The sequence below is a fragment of the Pteropus vampyrus genome, unplaced genomic scaffold (assembly GCF_000151845.1).
Source record: "Pteropus vampyrus isolate Shadow unplaced genomic scaffold, Pvam_2.0 Scaffold103, whole genome shotgun sequence".
Taxonomy (NCBI): domain Eukaryota; kingdom Metazoa; phylum Chordata; class Mammalia; order Chiroptera; family Pteropodidae; genus Pteropus; species Pteropus vampyrus.
This window is the reverse complement of record NW_011888884.1, coordinates 275744-282202: the sequence shown is the minus strand read 5'-3', so window position 1 is coordinate 282202 and position 6459 is coordinate 275744.

Here is a 6459-nt window from a genome sequence, read left to right as displayed (position 1 = left end):
GTTTCTGACTGTCAAATGGCTTTGCCCAGAGAGAAAAGGACGTTCTAAATGCTTTGAGCTCGCACTTAACATAATTGCAAACCTGCTCATAGAATTCCTATCTGTAAGTATAAAGAAGAGAGAACTCAGTAAGCAAAGGCCCTGCCACTCCTGAAGGAACGAAAGTCTGTCCTTTCTTTCTCTATAGGAGTTTGGAGAAAAAGAACAGATGGGATGAAGTCAGATCCCAGGCATCTCACTTTCCTCCTCTTAGTGCAGAGATCAATATGAAACTTCTAGAAAATGTGTCAGGGAAACTGAGGACCCTGGAGCTACCGGACTCCTTCCCAAGGTCTAAGGAAGCCCTATCTATACACGTTCAATGCGATGTTCAACAATGTGTGAGAGATATAATGCAAGATTGGCAGAGGGAGGCGGCTGGAGAGATGGCTTTCCACACCTACATGTGGCACGCAGGGGAACCAGACATTCCCAAGTGCCTTCATGTGGACGACCCAAGGGCACTGAGTGGATTGGCAGACCAGTGAGTGTCTGCTGTTGAAACAAAGAGGCTACAGTGGTGAAGACTTCCCGCCTAGCTTCATTTCAGGTGGTAGAGTGTGCATAAGTTATTTCGAGGTCTTTGCAGTCAGCTGAGTCCCTTCCAGGATGGAGGCAGGCAAGTTTGTCAGTCTCTTTAAGACTCGTGTTTCCATTTTCTCTTGTGGTTTTATAGATATTTTAGTGAGACCTTATGTGAGTCTGCTTCAGGGAGTAAACTGTTGGCTCATCAAAAAAGGGACTGGGATGGCTTTAGGCACCCTTACCCTGCCACTAATAATCTCCATCACCCTTACTCTTTCAGATGAACAGTTACTTCCTCAAACTTAAGTCAAGTGCTACGCGAACCCAATCTCGGGCTTCCTTCCAATCCCATTGCTGCCTCCAGGTCCCTCATACATAGAAATTTTATAATCATCAGTGGCTAACCAGATACCATTTTGAACTCTAAACTCTTAAAACACGCACTGGAACTTAGAAGTTTTCTTTTCTGAGGCTGGGAATAACAGGCTTCCATCTTTCTATTGACAATTTTAGATCTGGCCTCTTCTTTCAGCCACTTTAAAGTTACATATTCCTTTCTAACAAAAGGTAGGCACCTCAGTAGAACTTCTGGGAATAAGGGTAATGAATTCGATTAGTCATTTATTTCTGATAGTACTTTCTTCTGATTCCCCTATTGTGCAATAAGTATTTCAAAGAGAAATGTTGGGATGTATGACTGGCCAAGTGATCTAAGAATTTAGCCACAGGTTTTGGCTAATTTCATTAATGCTTTAATTAAATTTGGTCATCCTCTATTTCTTCTCCTTTTCCTGTCTTCTACTTCATCTCGACGGCAAATCTGGATGTTATAAGCTAAAAAGAACCTCTGTAGCTACTCACTTTCTCTTCTCACTCCCTTTTTCCCACTTCTCACGAGCGTCCCTTTTGTTTTGGTCGTTATGCATCTCCCTGACCGTGTTCCCCTCGTTCCCTCTGAAATGTTCATTCTTCTTTCTGCTTATGTGACTTCATTATATGCATAGAGCCCATTTTTGGGCAACTTTTATAGGTCCGATACCTGTGAGGACGTGTTTGTCCTTCAACTTTATTATGACTAGTATTTCTTGTTAAAAGGAAGGTTCCTAGGCCTCGAACCAATAAAAAACTGTCAGCATGTGTTGGGATTCTTCATTTTACAATCTTTCCAAGTGATTATGATGCACACTAAAACTTAGTAAAAAAAGATAAAACCTTTAGTTCTCAATTCTTGATTCTTCGGTTCCTTCCTTTCTCCCTTTTTTCCTTCTTTGGAACTTAATGGAATACTCTAGGCTCACTTTCTGGTTTCTATTTAGCCTTTCTTCCTCCCTTCCATGCTTTCTCCATCCCTTCTTTCTCAATCTCTCTCTCGTGCCTTGGCCTGTCATTTAGGTGCATCATGACAATATGCAGAGTATTACAAGTGTCTGATACTCTTTATAAAAATTCAAAAAAAAAAAAAAGAGAGAGAGAGAGAGAGAAAGAAGAGAAAAGAAAACTAACTTGGGCAAGAGCTGCTGGACTGAAATCTCCCTTGAGCTATGGACACATAGACTACAAACTACAGAAGAGTAAAGGGCCAGGAAACCCGAAAGTAAGCACAGCTGGGATCCATAAAGTCCCCTCCCTCTCTGATTCAGGGAGAAACATTAAAACAGCTGACCTATTGCTCCAGCATTGCTTTTCCATCATCAAGAATGTGTGATAAAGGGATATTTAAAAGCTGACATTGTCCTGCCTCCTTTACCCTTCACCACAATTTCACTAATTATTTTTCAAGAAAGCTTCCATCCTAAAGCCCTTATATAAAAAGGCTTAATTCTTCCATGTGGTTTTCGAGTTCTGTGTTCGTAGAATATAAAGAAATCTCTTCAAAACCTGCAGAAGTGTGTAATGCAGGCAAAGTCTGTGGTTGTCGTTTTATTAAAAACAAAAAGCTAAAAGAAAACTGTTTAGATTGCAATTTTTTTGTTGCAGTTGATGTTACTGAAAAGTTGCATATTAAATAAATTATGGTTAATAAAAGCATCTTTAAACTGTATTACCAGAGTCTGTAATTTAAAGAAATGTTGTAGTATTTTTTGGTCAAATAATAAATTCTCTTTGATGTGCAAATATTCGCCTTACTGTGTTACACTTTGCAAATTAAGATTGATCAAAAATCCATTTTCCTTAAAGTGGAAGCATTGTATCTCAAGTAGTATTTTGCTTTAAATGTTGGGAGAAACACAAATTCTATAACCATGTTTACCTTGCACAAGAAACTATGCTAATTAAATGTAAGTTAACTGGTGCGCATCTCAGTTTACTTAAAAAATGTAGAAAGTGGACTGAAAAAAAGGTTCTAAAATGCTCTAAAATTATCTCAGATGACTAGGCTTTGTGTCTACAAACTAGATAACTTCTTTCACTTAAAAAAAAGACCTATTTTATCACCACTGGTTGGTTTTTAAAATAACAAATTCCATTTTATTTGCAAATATGCACAAAGAGACCTATTTGATTGCCAAATTTAAATAATTTATAGACAGATAGCTTTCTTAGAGATAGAAAGGGGGGAAAACTAACAGCAGTACCCACAGAGAATTATCTTCCAAATACCGCCTCTAAGTCTGGACTTCACATCAAGATCTGGCAAACAGTAATGAAATTGTCAGCTCTCTGAAATAATCAGAGCCCACTGTAAGTCAGAGGTTTTGCAATTGAATTAATGCCCATTTCTCTCTTACACAGAAATCCCCCTTTAATTCTTATTCTTCTCACTCTTATAATAACTTTATTAATGCCACCTATACCTCCTTCAGCTGTACAAATGCACAACAGGAAATATAGTTAAAGGACCAAGGCCAGAAGGAAAGAAAAAAAAAAGCGTGTATGAGAAAAAGAAGAGACGGGAAGAAAACGCCAACCCCTGAATAGCTTCAATATGCCCATCCCAAGTCTGATAAACATCTCTTTCATATTAAATATTGGCTGGAAGTACTTTTACATAAAGGAAAAAGAAGACCTTTTTATGGCTTTGAAAGGTGAGCACAAGATCAAAGCAGCCAGGATCGAAGTTCCTTGGCTGGAATTCCACCAACACAGATGGAAACCCCATTTTTAAAAAATCAAATCTGTTCACAAATAAAAATAAGCCACTAAGTTTTAAGAGCTCTGGCCTGTGTTATGTGGAACATCAGGAACCAATTAAGTTGCTCTCCCCTTCTTGTTTATCCTAAATAACATGGTCTTTCCCCTCCTCTGACTATACCAGCTTCGTGTCCCTGTGGCAGGGGTCTATTATTTCACTCCCTATTGAAACTCTTTCTCCACAGCACATAAGACTTGGTAAAAGATTGAATGCCTGCCTTTTTACCATGCTAAGGCAAAATAGCTAAATATCTATCTTACATCATGTAGTGTTTTCTTTTGCCCCGAAAAGACAGTTGGCAGTTGGTTAATGGCTGCGTGCATTTGTATGTTGAACCACGATATCCAACCATCGACTATGATTCTGTTTTTCATTTGCTTAAACTTTTCACCTCCCTCTTGAGCTTATAATGGAACATATTCTTCATGTTCTGCTTTTAGTTTTCCTTTTTTAGGCTTGTGCACATGGTTCAGTTCTGAGAGGATAGAGAGCTAGGCTTAGTGCCTTATTGTGAAATATGGACTGTAAAATGACATCAATCTTTCCAGTTACTGTCTGAGATGACACCCCTCTGTGTGTCTGTTTCCCGTCTGCCCACCAGGACCACAGCCCTAGTAGGGCACTATGTCTCATGTCGGCACATTGACAAATCTACATATCTGCTCCTGGGTGTATTCCTAGGAGCAGGGTGGATATTACACATTGGAAAGAGCTACCAGTTAAGTTCAGAAAACCACGAGTCATATGGCTCATGACTTGTACAATACGAAGACATGATCATCCTTGTACATTTTGCCATAGAAAACAAATGGGGAAAGAGGAGTTTGGGCCGATGCCCTTTTAAATCTATCCAGACAGCAGTGGAGCCTCAGAATGCTTAGGTAAGAGCATGTACTGACCTCACAGACTTTTTGGAGCTTCTGCTCCCAGTGAATCCCAATCAGTGAGTTCAAAGTACAGTCATGCGTCTTGTTAATGTCCAGATAATTATGCCAGGAAATGACAGAGGAAATATTATCTCAAAGCTGAAACATAGCTTTCATCTTATATCCACTATAACCCAAAAGCTTAGCTTTATCATCCCCGTGGCTCATCAAGAAACACTTTTTCCTTAATAAATGCTTTCACTGTTCCACTCGGATCTGCTGAGTAATTGCCATTTACTACTGTACAATATCTCACGATGCTTTTCTAACTCAACTACCAGATTAAATTATGTACCTTCAGGGACAGTTGATTGGCCGTCTGCCTTGCTATCTCCACAGCAGTGCTACTTTTTGTGCTTTTCTAGGAAACAGAAAGGTGTAGTTGCCTTCCTACAAACTGCCTAGTGACCTGGCATCACCAATGTCTCCAGATTTCTTAGTAACGTCCAATCGAACTCAAGTGGTGACACACTATAATGGGAAAGGGGATCGGATCAGGGAAAAAGAAATCTAAATTTGGCCAAATTTCATTATCAAAGATGGCACCTGATCTCTAAACCCCAATGTTCTAAACTATTAAAGGGATAGCAGAAAATTAACATTCACAGAGTAGCTACAATATTCCAAGCACTTCAGAGAACTTTTTTTTTTAAATTCATACATTACCCTTGCAAAGGAAGACTTTCTCTCCCCATGTTATACAAGAGAAAACCAGAGCTCAGAAAGATTAATTAATTTGCTCAGGGTCACAAAGCAAAAAGTGGCAGAGCCAAAGTTTGAACCTATGTCTGACTAGCTTCGGGGCTATGCCTCCCCCGAAACACATGTATGAAAGCATTATACTTGGCACACAGTTAGTGCTTGATAAATGCTCTTTTCCCTTCCAACATCCTTTCTAGCTTTAATACAGATTCTATTATAAATTCTAAGCTTCAAACCTATTCATTTATGCAAATCACATAGCTTATTGCACACATACAGTCTAGCACTATCTGCGGAATTTCCACTTTAATTCTTGCCAGGCTACTTTCTCTTATAACATCTTCATTTCTTTCAGGCTAAATTTCTTGCTACTCTTTTTGACCAATGTTCCCACATTCCCATCTTTGACATCTCCCAGGTTATGCCCTACCCTCCAATACCATCTTCCAAGTTCTGACCCTTTTTTGTATGCTAAGACCTCTTGAAATTTCAGCCTTCATTAGAGGTCTTCTGAGAAAAAAAATAAGCATAGTAATTCCCTGACTCCTCAATGGCCTAGGTGACAACTTATTTTCACTAAACAAATATTCATATATCCATGTATATATAATATAACCATATATAATAATATCTATAATATATACCATATATAAAATTATATTTAAAATATGTACTATACTATGTATATATAGCCTGTGGATAACTATGAAAACATACACACACACTCTTCATAAAAATAAATACTACTTTTCAATAACGATGTAGTCTAAGTCATATTTAGAAAAGCAGCATTTTCCTAAAGGAAATAAAATCTGCAAAGATCCACCTCTGCCCACAATGAAGTCAACTTTTTATAGGAATAGCAGAGGACTTTAGCTCCTAGAAACCACATGATCTCCCTCCTCTCCAGTCCAAAAAATAAGATATTTGTGGTGGTTTTCCCATAATAAAAGAATATTCCCCCCACCGCACGCGCGCACACACACACACACACGAACATAACTGCTGAAAGCTTTGAAATCACAATGTTTCAGTTAGGAATCAAGCTTCAAAACTGTGGGATCTCCTTCCCTCAGAGTTTTAGCGAGAAATAAGTTTAGCCAAGCACTTGGCCAGACTCTGAGATGAAGACAG